Here is an 11,627-nt window from a genome sequence, read left to right as displayed (position 1 = left end):
AAGCAAGATGATAGCTAAAGATAGAGATGAGGTCAAATGTGGAGAATCTGATCTCTTTTCCCACACATATGCAATTTGCTTACATAGAGTGACTGAAGCTGTCAGGACCCTCTTCTGTTAGAATGACCTGCACCCTGTCCCCTTCCAGTGCCGAGACTGCATTTATATAACAAAAATATGATTCAGTGAAGGCATTTCTTGTCTCACATTTATAGACAAGGAAACTGAGGCTCAATATAGTTGAATAAGACTGGATTTTTAACCCAGGGTCCTTTCACTCCTAAGTGCCCACTATCCTACATTAAAGCTTGCTGTACCATACTCAGACAATAAAGGAGGAGTAATAGAAAAAGTATTTTTAGTCCCAACTTCACCATGTAACAAAATAAAGGAAATAAGTCTGCTGCTATCCATTTCCTTGGTGTTTCCATAATGTCCTTTTGCTTTCTTTACCAGGTTAGTCTTTGTGGAGGGAAGAAAGAACTTTCTAATCAGTCAGGGGCAGCTAGACAGAAAGTGGGAAAAGCTTGTGTGCTTCTCCAATGCAAGGATCAACACAGAACAGTTTGCACATATTTTTGTACATCCTCTAGGTGTCTCAGTCCACCTAGAATGTTAAGGCTCAATTTTATCTCCTGAGGTTAAGTTATGATCCTCCATTAACTTTTCTCCAAAGTCAAAACCATGGAGGTTATTCATCACTTTCATCAGAGTTGACTCTTGACCCCAAAAGGGTTCATATGTCACAAAGGTCAGTTGCAACAAAAAGGAAATCTCCTGTGCCCAGATCCCAAAGACTAGGCCCTAGACCTCTCTTTCCTTCAACCCACACACTCACTTGCCCACAAAATCATGAACCAGCCTCTGGTTCTGTAGTCAGAGATCTGGATTCAAGTGTCTCTGCCTCCCTTTTATTTTGGAATAGTCTCTTAACCTCTGTGGGTTATCATACCAGCAGTTAAAGAGCATACCACGCAAGGTAACCAAGGACTTTCCTGTACTTCTTTGACTCTGTGGTTATTATATTTGCTATTTTATATGAGAAAGCAGAATTAAATTTTCTAGCATACTTTCAGATCAGATACAAAAGAAAAAGTCCAAAAGCACTGGCATAAGTCTTTATTTCTAGCTACTGCCCTCTGGAGTATGGGTTAAAGTATTGATAATGATGATAGAGAGAGAGAGCATAACATAGTGGCTCAGATTGTAGAAAATAGGACCAAACTAAGAGTTAAGATCCTGAAGGTATCACTTAATGTGTGATCTTGATCAAATAATTTCATCTTTATTCTTCAGCTTCTGTGTCTATAACTCAGGCTAGATAATATTACTTACTTTTTATTGTTTCGAGGGAAAATTGAGTTAGTATTTTTGAATTGCTTAGCTAAGTTCTTGGTATATGTTAAGTGTACATTAATATCTAATTAAGCAAAGCAGATTCTGTGGATATAAGGTGAGATTCTAGAACTCTGGAGGATAGTAGAAACTGGAGACGTATTCTACAAATGCTGAACTGAAGAGAAAAATATCAAATCCAATATCTTAAACCTGAAATTGGACACACATCATTAAGGAAATATCTAGAGGATGGGCTCAACCACCTTGGAAAAAAAGTCTGCTAGGACTTAGGCTACCAGGGGCTGGCTGGCCTCCACCCAGGAATGAGAGGGGAAAGGAAAAGAATTGTAATGTAAAAACTGTGAATTAGAAGCTGCAGCTACAACTGGTGACATCCTCTCCCACCCTATAGACACTTCTGAATTCTCAGGATTTGGGGCCAGTGGCTATAGACAAAGGGGCCCTGGGAACCTACCTCCCCAGCAAAGGGAAGAGTGAGGGGCACAGCTGAAGGCTGACTCTGCTTTTGTACCACATGTTTGTTCTGCTGTGTCCTCTGTGCCCTTACAGGCCACTTTTTGCCTTGGCAGCTGCAAGGGACTAAAGAGATCTCACCCTCCCAATCTCCCATTCTACTGACCAGGACTTGTTGAGGATGCCAAGGAAAATGGAATTATTTCTTATCTGGGAAAAGAGAAGGGGTGGCCAGCAAAGTTTGGAGAACTGCCTCTGAGAAAGTTTGAATTACAAGGATAAGCCTCCAGGCAGAATGCTCTGTTGAACAAATCTGGTATTTGTTGCAGTGAACACACTTTAAAGAGGCTTTGGACTGCCAAAGAGTGCTATCTGCTGGTGGCCCAGGAAGGGCACATGAGGAAAGTAAAAGTAAATATGTAAGCGTCTTTTCTTGCCTTTTACAGCCTCCTTCCCCAGGGCCTTTGGAAGCAGGTCTGAAACACATTACAAGGTCCAGTTTCCAGATTTGAGCAACTAACAGGGAAAATCCTAAACCCAGAACAGTTTCAACCAAGAATCAAAGAGCAGCAGAAACACACAACCTCTTGCTCTAAATACCTATGAAAGAAAGATAAATTGAGTATCTGAGTAAACTTACCATCTTAATCATATATATCTAGACATTCTGAAAAAATTACAAGCCACACTAAGAGAATGAAGTAATGGCCTAAGAAAAGGAATACGTCAAAGTCTCTAAAGAGACACAGGATTTGAGACAACCATACAATGAGATTCACACAAATTTCCAAAATAAAAGTATTAAGTTGAAAGACAATATGACTAAGAGATAAAGGACAACATGAAGACCCTGAGTGAGCACAAAGAAGAATTTGAATAGAAAAGTAACAGAGCCCATGGGAATGAAAGAGAAAACAGGTAATAGGAAGAAAACCACAGTAGAGGCATACAACAGCAGACTCTAAATGACAGAAATAAAAATAAGCATTGTAGAAGACAGAACATCTGAAATTGAAAAGAGAAAAGAACAGAGAATGATGAATGACAAAAAATTGATCAGGGGCTCAGGGAGTTGAACAAAAGCACAAAGCACAACAAATATGTAGCATGGGATTACCAAAAGGAGAAGAGAAGAGAAAGGGAGTACAAAGAGTATCTGAGGAAATAATGACAGAAAATTTCCCAATTATCATGAAAGAAATGAACTCACATGTCCAAGAAGCACAGTGTACCACAATCAGAATAAATATGAATAGACCTACTCCAAGACACATACTACCCAGAATGTCAAAAGTTGAAGATAAAAAGCTGATTCTGAGAGCTTCAAGAGAAGAAAACCATCACACACAAGGGACATCCAGTAAGACTTAGTGAAGATTTCTCATAAGAATCTATGGAGGTGAGGAGACAGTGGTATGATGCAATTAGGATTGTGAAAAAGAAAAACAGCTGACCAAGAATTCTTTACCCATCAAAATTGCCCTTCAAATATATAGGAAGGTGAGTTTAAAATATTCACAAATAAAAAGAAAGTAAGAGAGTTCATTAAAAATATACACTTTGAAGGAAGTATTAAAGGGAACCTTACAACCTCAAAGAAAAAGACAAGAGATAGATGCTTGGAGGAGAGCACAGAAGACAAGAATAACAGAAAGAATAACCAAAAGAGTAAAAATACATGAAAATAAGATATAATAAATGAAAACCAAAGAATAAAAAGGTGGAAGTAAATAATGCATGCACAATAATATCATTGAATGTGAATGGACTTAACTCCTCATTCAAAAGTATAGGCTGACAGAGTGGATAAGAAGACATGAGCCATTCATATGCTGCCTAGAATGAACTCATCTTAGACACAAAGATACAAACCAGCTGAAAGTGAAAGGTTGGAAAAAGATACTATATACAAATTTAAACACAGAAGAATAGCCAGAACTATACAAAAAATTAAATACAAAAAAAAAAAAAAGATAAGAGACAGTAAAGTACATTATGTATTAATAAAAGGGACAATCCATGAGGAAGAAATTTAGGTCACAATGCAGGTATCAATAAATATAAAAAGACTGAAATTATAGAAAGCACCTTCTTGGATCATAATGGAAAGAATTGGAAATAATACTAGATAGGAAAGAGATAAAATGAAAAAGTGTGGAGGCTGAACAATACTCTCCTACATAATCAGTAAGTCAAAAAAGAAATTGTAAGTAAAATCAGTAAATATATTGAGATGAATGAAAGCATGAACACTACTTATCAAAACGTACAGGATGCAGTGAAGACAGTGCTGAGAGGGAAATTTATAGCCTTAAACACCTATGTTAAAAAAGAAGAAAGAGCTAAATTTAAGATCTACTTGAACAACTTGAGAAAGCAGAAAAAGAACAGAAAACCATTCATAAATCTAATAGAAGGCAATAAAAAATAAAGATTAGAGCAAAAATGCATGAAATTGGGAACAAAAACAATTAAATATTATCATCAAAACCAAAAGCTGGTTATTTGATAAGATCAATAAAGTTGACAAGCCATTAGCTTAGACAAACAAAGAAAAAAGAGAGAATATGTATGTGATGGTTAGGATATTATATCAACTGGGTCAGGTAATTGTGCTCATTTGTTTGGTCAAGCAAGCACTGGGCTAAGTGTAATACAAGGGCATTGATGGACTTTAGTCACCATTGCCTTGATTGCAGCCATAAACCATAGATAGCTGGTAAAAATTACAAAATCAGGGAGATTACCATCAGCAATGAGTGATGCTTAAGGCAATCAGTTTAATGCCTTAAAAGGGGAAGTGATTCCAGCATTGAGAGAGAATTTCCCAGCTTGTCTCTGGACAGCCAACATCTCCCAGAACTCATCAAGAACATTCATTGGACTTTCATTGCATCCCCTCATTGCAGTCTGCCTGCAGAACCTGGACTTGTGCATTCCCACAGCTGCATGAGAGACTCTTATAGAATTGCATACTATTGACAGATATCTCTTGCTGATTCTGTTTCCCTAGAGAACCATGACTAATATGATATGCAATAAATAAAATTTGCAATGAAAGGGGGTAAGTTAAAAATGACCCTAGAGAAATAAGAAGGATTGTAAGAGAATATTATAAGAAACAGTATGCCAACAGAGTAGACATCTAAGATGACCTGAACAAATTCCTAGAGATACACAAAAAACCTACAGTGATACTACACAAAGTGCAAGAACTTAAGAAACCAATCACATTTAAAGAGATTAGGAAGAAGGCTGTGAGCCAATCCCATACCAGCAAAATATATGATAAGGTAGAAGTGAGCAGTTGTGCAGTGAAGGGATGTGACAGGTTTAGGGATACTATTGCGTTGGGCAGTGCAAAGTTGATTGGGGAATAGGGTGGGTAGTGTGGGTTAGATGCTCCATGGAACTGGGGGAAGAGTTAGGGGAGGGAGCAAATGAACACTCAGGATTGATGGGAACATAGCTGAAACTACAATTTTCAGAAAGTTCTTTTGGCAATATGACAAGGAAAAGTTACTGGTTTAGGGTGTTGGATGGGGGAACTTTTGGGACAGGGCATACCTGGGGCAGCCTTCTAGGAAATTATGCAAATGATCATTTTGTCACCGTGTGTTGTATCCGTGGGAGGAGACCCACATAGTGAGTGGGAAGGAGTTGGACTTCTATCTTGGGGAGGCTGGATATGTTCTCAGAGGGGAGGTTGTCTCTCAAGAGCATGGGCAGTTTCTAATAGAAGAAGACAGACTACTGTGTCAAACCCTCAGCATTGTTGCAAGTATCTATGAATCTTTTCCTTCAAGGAGTGAATCCTGGTGGTTGCAGTGGGCCACAAGGGGAGAGGGATGGAAGAATATGATAGATAGAAAAGGAGGTATTAAGGGGGCAATGGAAGTTGTCTTAGTCAGCCAAAGGGGTGCTGATACAAAATACTAGAAATTGGTTGGTTCTTATAAAGGGTATTTATTTAGGATAGGAGCTTACAGATACCAGGCCATAAAGCATAAGTTACTTCCCTCACCAAAATCTATTTGGAGCAAGATGGCTGCCGACATCTGCAAGGGTTCAGGGTTCCTGGGTTCCTATAATCCTGAGGCTTTCTTTGCTCTGGGTTGAAGGTTCCTTTCTTCCTGGGGCTGGTTTCTCTTTCCACTGCATGCTGACCTCCTGGGGCTCCAGTTTAAGTCTTCAGCATCAAACTCCAACATCAAAACCCCAACATCAGAAATGCTCAATTCTGTTCTTTGCCATGCCTTTTATCTATAACTCCCCACCCACCAAGGGGTGGGGACTCAATGTCCTAATCATAATGCAATCATACCCAGGTATAGTTCAGATTACAAGTATAATCTAATATCTACTTTTGGAATTGATAACCATATCAAACTGCTACAGAACTGTTCTGCATGATCTTGCAATGATTGATATAGGCCATGTTAAGGTTCATCAAAAATTTATAAAATTGTATGGCCCAAAATGTAAACCATAATGTACACCATTGACCATGAATATTAGCCATATTTCAATATATGTATATGAGTTTTAACAAATGTACCATCCACATGTGAAAAGGTTATGAATAGCGAAGAGGGAAAAGGGGGAGGATGTTGGATATATGTGAGTCCCCTATTTTCTGTATGTGATTTTAGTGTGGTTTAAAACTTCTTTGAAGAAAAAAATGAAAAAAAGCAAAACAAGAGAAGAAATGGAAGAAAATGACACTGTACATGTAGGACAACAGATATAATGATGAAAGGCAAACTTCAAAAGGTAATTTATTTTATTTTTAAACATTTTTCATTTTTAATAACCCAATATTTTTTACTTTCTTTTGCTTTTATTTTTCTAAATTATTTATATTTAAACGTGTTATTATTATTTCATTTTTCTATTAATTGAATTGATGATATTCTTGGCTTCATTTTTGAAGCAGTTTTGGGTCACAGAATGGTTACAATTATGGCAGGGGCAGCTTATTTGTGTGGGGTGTCAGAAATCGGGGATATATGGGAGGAAGTTCACCTTGGGATATATATGTTATACAAATATGTTCAAATTTTTCCTGGGCCATTGTGACAGATGGTGGAGATTCACACAACAGCAGAAAGAATATTGAATTCCCATCTAGGGAGCTCTGCCACATTCTCTAGTGCAATAGCAACAAGCCTCCAATGACTAGTGAAGAAGGATGGTCCATTGATGGGCTCTTGATAGTGATGACTATGCTTATGAGCCTTTGCTCTTGAAATCTAGTGTTGTAGGGAGCCCAAGAGTTACCTCCTGGGAGCCTCAATGTTGCTTAAATGTGGCCTCTCTAAGCTAATTTCAGCACATAGGCATTATCTTCCACCCATGTGGGACGTGACTCCCAGGGGTGAGAGTCCCTGGCACTGATGGATTACTGTAAAGCATGGGCTGGTGATACAACTGGAAAAAGATCTTAAATGAAAGGGGGAAAAGGTAAAGACAAATTAGTTTATATGGCTAAGAAACTTCAAAGTGAGTTAAGAGGTCATCAGAGGGGTAATACGTACATCTCAACAGAATCTCATAGACAGCCAAAGTAGATACTACCCATAAATAGTGGGTTCCTGAGGAATCTGGAGGCAGCCAGGTCCTACAGTCATGGCAAATAGTTCCAGAGTTTGGTGCCTTGCCAGTGGACCCACTCTGGAGTTTGTGCTCCTAAGTATGACAAAGTTGATCTTAAATGTGAATTCTCCACAAATATATTTTCTGTCCCTTTTATTTGAATGCATAGTTGGTGCTGGAGTTGGTTGGTGTATGTACAGGAAACTTGAAACTCTGGACTGTTCCTGTGCCAGCTCAACCCTGAGCCTGAGCAGACTTGCAACACCTACTCTCCAGTTCATTGGACTTACCCAGGACAACTAATAAGGAGGCAAAGATGGACACCACCACACCAAGGAACCAAGAGAGTCTACAAATGCAAGCAAGAAAATCCCATCCGTTATGCCATATGGGATCAAAACCCCCTCTCAACTAGAAGTGGAATGGGCCTCACCTTCCCAGAATCCTCAGGATTGAGGAATAAAATGTGGACTAGAGTAGACTTACTGGCATTCTACTATAGGCTTATTGTGAGTCTAGAAATGGAAGAAATTATGTCATTGATGTGGAGACAGTGGCCACTGGAGGTGCTGAAGTCAGGGAGAGAGAAAAAGTATAACATTGGGGCATTTTCAGGACTTGGACTTCTCCTGAATGGCATTGCAATAACAGATACAGGCCATTATGCATCCTATCATAACCTACAGAATTGAGTGGGAGAGAGTAAAGTACAATGTAAACTATAATCTTTGCTGTGTAACAATGCACCAAAATGTGTTCATCAATTGCAATGAATGTACCACACTAATGAAAGAAGTCGTTAATGTGGGGAGAAGTGGGAGGTGTGGGAGTGGGGCATATGGAAATCCCTTGTATTTCTTTATGTAATATTTTATGTAATCTAGGAAACTTTCAAAAATAAATAAAAAATATTTTTAAAAATAAAGTAAAATTAAATTAAATTAAAATAAAATAAAATAATAAAATAAAATAAAATAAAAATAAAAAGAGATTGAATTCTTCATCAAAAATCTCCCAACAGAGAAAATTCCAGTACTGAATTGCTTCACAGGTGAATTTTACCAAACATTTCAACAGGTATTAAAACCAATCTTGGGAGGGAGTGTGAGAGCAGGAGCCACTGGTTTGCAGGGCCAATAAGGGGACTTTATGGTTTACTGTGAGCTATGCCACCAGGAGCAGGTACCCCCACCCTGCAGTACCCCTGCAGTCCCAGGAGTGAGACTGCAACCTGGACACAGGGCTCCCCAAAGTCCTGCCAGCTGACTAAAAACATCCACACAGCTCTCCACAAAACGCCACATGGACCCCAGGACTGGCTGGTGGTGACACAATTCTATTGGAGCAGGCTATTTGGGAACCTACAAAGAAGCAGGTGTCTGGATATCAATCTGTAGAGACTGTAACAAAATTAGTGCTTCATCAAGGTAAAATTGTGGGTTTCTAACACTGACCTTGGAAGCTGTGGGAAGGTAAATCCCCTCCCCCTAGGGCAACGGGATGCAGCTTTCCCTGAGAACTACTGCTCACATGGCAGAGTTCCTAAGCCCTGTGTTTCCTAAATGCATGAACCCCAAGTCCTTGTTCCCTGAATCTTGCATCCCACATCTCACAGACCCACATACACCAAGTCCACATTCTTCTGGGTCTCTGTTTCCCAAACCTAGCAATCCCAGAAATCCTGCATTAACCCTAGCCTGCTGGGCTAACTCTGGGAGTGGGACGGTTTAGGTGGGATGTGCAGAGGGGCCAAAAGAGTGCAGGTTCAATTTTATGGTCCCCCCCCCTTTTATTGAGATTGGAGGAGTATACCATCTGCCTTGGGAAGAGCCTAGGAAGAGAAGAGATGCAGATCTGTTGAGAAAGCCTGATCTACCTAAACTCCCTGGGACAGAAAACTTGGTCTGGGAGAAGGTGGAGTCAGAAAATTAACTAGCCCCTCTGTAGCACACCTAAGGGAGAGGAATAGTAGGATATGCTTTGCAGGCTTACAATAGCATATTTAGGGTTCCTGGAAAGGGGTGAGTGCTCTCTCTCAAGAAATTAAGAGACATTATTTCTGAGGTAAGTTGGTTCACCAGGGACCCATTTGAATCTCCTATGGGAGCCCTCATATAGTCTTCCAACTGCATTGGGAGAGAGGGAAGTGAGGAAGGGAGAAAGGGGGAAGGTCAGACTCCTAAGCAGTTTATTCAATTGCAAAAAAGATTCATTCCTTGAGGCCTTGTCTGGTCTTTTTTGTTGGTTTGTTTTCTTGTTTTTCCTTCCTCTCTTTCCATCCATGACCTTTTTTCTCTTTTTTCCTTTCTCTCTTTCTTGCTTGCTTTTCTTCCTTTTCCTTTTTCCTTTTTTTCTTCTTTTTTCTTTTTTTAAAATATTAGGTGCTGCAGGCAACATTTCTTTTTTGCTGTGCTTCCTCATCCTCAATTTCCCCCTTCCTATGTGTACTGATTTTGGCTACCAACACTATCCCCTTTCCTTTACACTTTTCTATCCTCTGTCATTTACTGTTTCTCTTACATTCCACCTCTCTTTGTTCAGCCCCCAATATTTCTGACACTTTATCTCTAATAACTCTATTCTGTTTTCTATCTTTTATTCACTCTTTATATTATTGTCCCTTTTTTCTCTTTCCTTCTCTCCAGACAATGCTGGTCTTTTAATTTATACTATATTCCTTCCCATATTCAGTTTACTATCTCATTATAGGTACTCCACATTTTTACTGTTATAACCCTACACAGTGAACATGAATTCAATATCCATTCTGCCAGATCATGCATGGTTCGTCTGCTAGCATTCACTATCAATAATGCTATCTTTTTTTTTTCTTACCCCTTTTGCTTTCTCTGGCCCTAATATTTTCCTACAAGGGAACTTAGCCAACAACAAGGAAATAGAAAAAGAAGAAAAAAGTAACAAAGGGAAGACTTAACACACACACAAAAACAACAACTAATCAAACCCTGACACAAAAAATCTCATTAACTGAAAAACCCTACAAGATAAAATGATGACCAGATAGCAACAAAAACCTACAAACCATACCAATATTCAGGAAAACATGACCCAATCCAATGAATAAACTAAAAACCAGGAAGAAGAGTGGAAACCTGAACAGCTAATTAAAGCTCTCAAAACATGTATCATGGACCAATTTAATGGAATGAAGGAAGACATTAAGGGTATTAAGAAAACACTGGGGAACATACAGAATAAATTGTAATCATGCACAAAAAGAAAACAGATATGATGGGGATGAACAGCACAATCCAAGAAATCAAAAATACACTGTCAGCAAATAACAGCAGATTTGAAGAGGCAGAGGAAAGAGTTAGTGATGTGGAAGACAGTACATCAGAAATCCAACAGATAGTAGAATTGATAGACAAAAAGATAGAAAAATTCCAGCAGGGACTTAAGGACCTGAGCGACAATGTGAAATGCACAAACATATACATTATAGTCATCCCAGAAGGAGAAGAGAAGGGAAGGGGGACAGAAGCGGTATTGGAGGAAATAATGGCTGGAAACATCCCAAGCATATTGAAGGAGATGCATGTACATGTCCAGGAAGCACAATGCACCCCAAACAGCATAAATCCCAACAGGCCTACTGCAAGACATATAACTGTCAAATTATCCAATGCACAAGACAAAGATAAAATTCTAAAAACAGTAAGAGAAAAGGAACCATCACTTACAAAGTAGGTTCCATAATAATAAGTGCTTATTTCTCATCTGAAGCCAGGGAGAGAAGAAGGCAGTGGTATGACATAGTCAAGGTACTAAAAGAAAAGAATTTCCAACCAAGAATACTCTATCCAGCAAAGGTAGCATTCACAAGTGATGGAGAGTTTAAAATATTCACAGAAAAACAGAAACTAAGACAGTAAGCCAACAAGAAACCTGCCCTTCAAGAAAAGAAGTTCTTCAGGAAGAAAGAAAAAAACAGGAGAGACTGAGTTGGAGGAGAGTGTAAGAACAACAAAAATGACAAAAAGATAAAAAAATCAAACATCATATGACAAACACAAATCCAAAGAAAATATAGTTGATATAAGTAATTCCTTGAAAGTAATAACACTGAATGTCAATGGATTAAACTCACCTGTTAAGAGACACAGATTGGAAGATTAGATAAGGATATATGACGCGTCTGTATGCTGTCTGCAAGAAACACATCTTAGACCCAGGGATTCAAGGAGACTGAGTGAATG

The sequence above is a fragment of the Dasypus novemcinctus genome, chromosome 10 (genome assembly GCF_030445035.2).
Source record: "Dasypus novemcinctus isolate mDasNov1 chromosome 10, mDasNov1.1.hap2, whole genome shotgun sequence".
Lineage (NCBI taxonomy): Eukaryota > Metazoa > Chordata > Mammalia > Cingulata > Dasypodidae > Dasypus > Dasypus novemcinctus.
Note: the sequence above shows the minus strand (reverse complement) of the source record.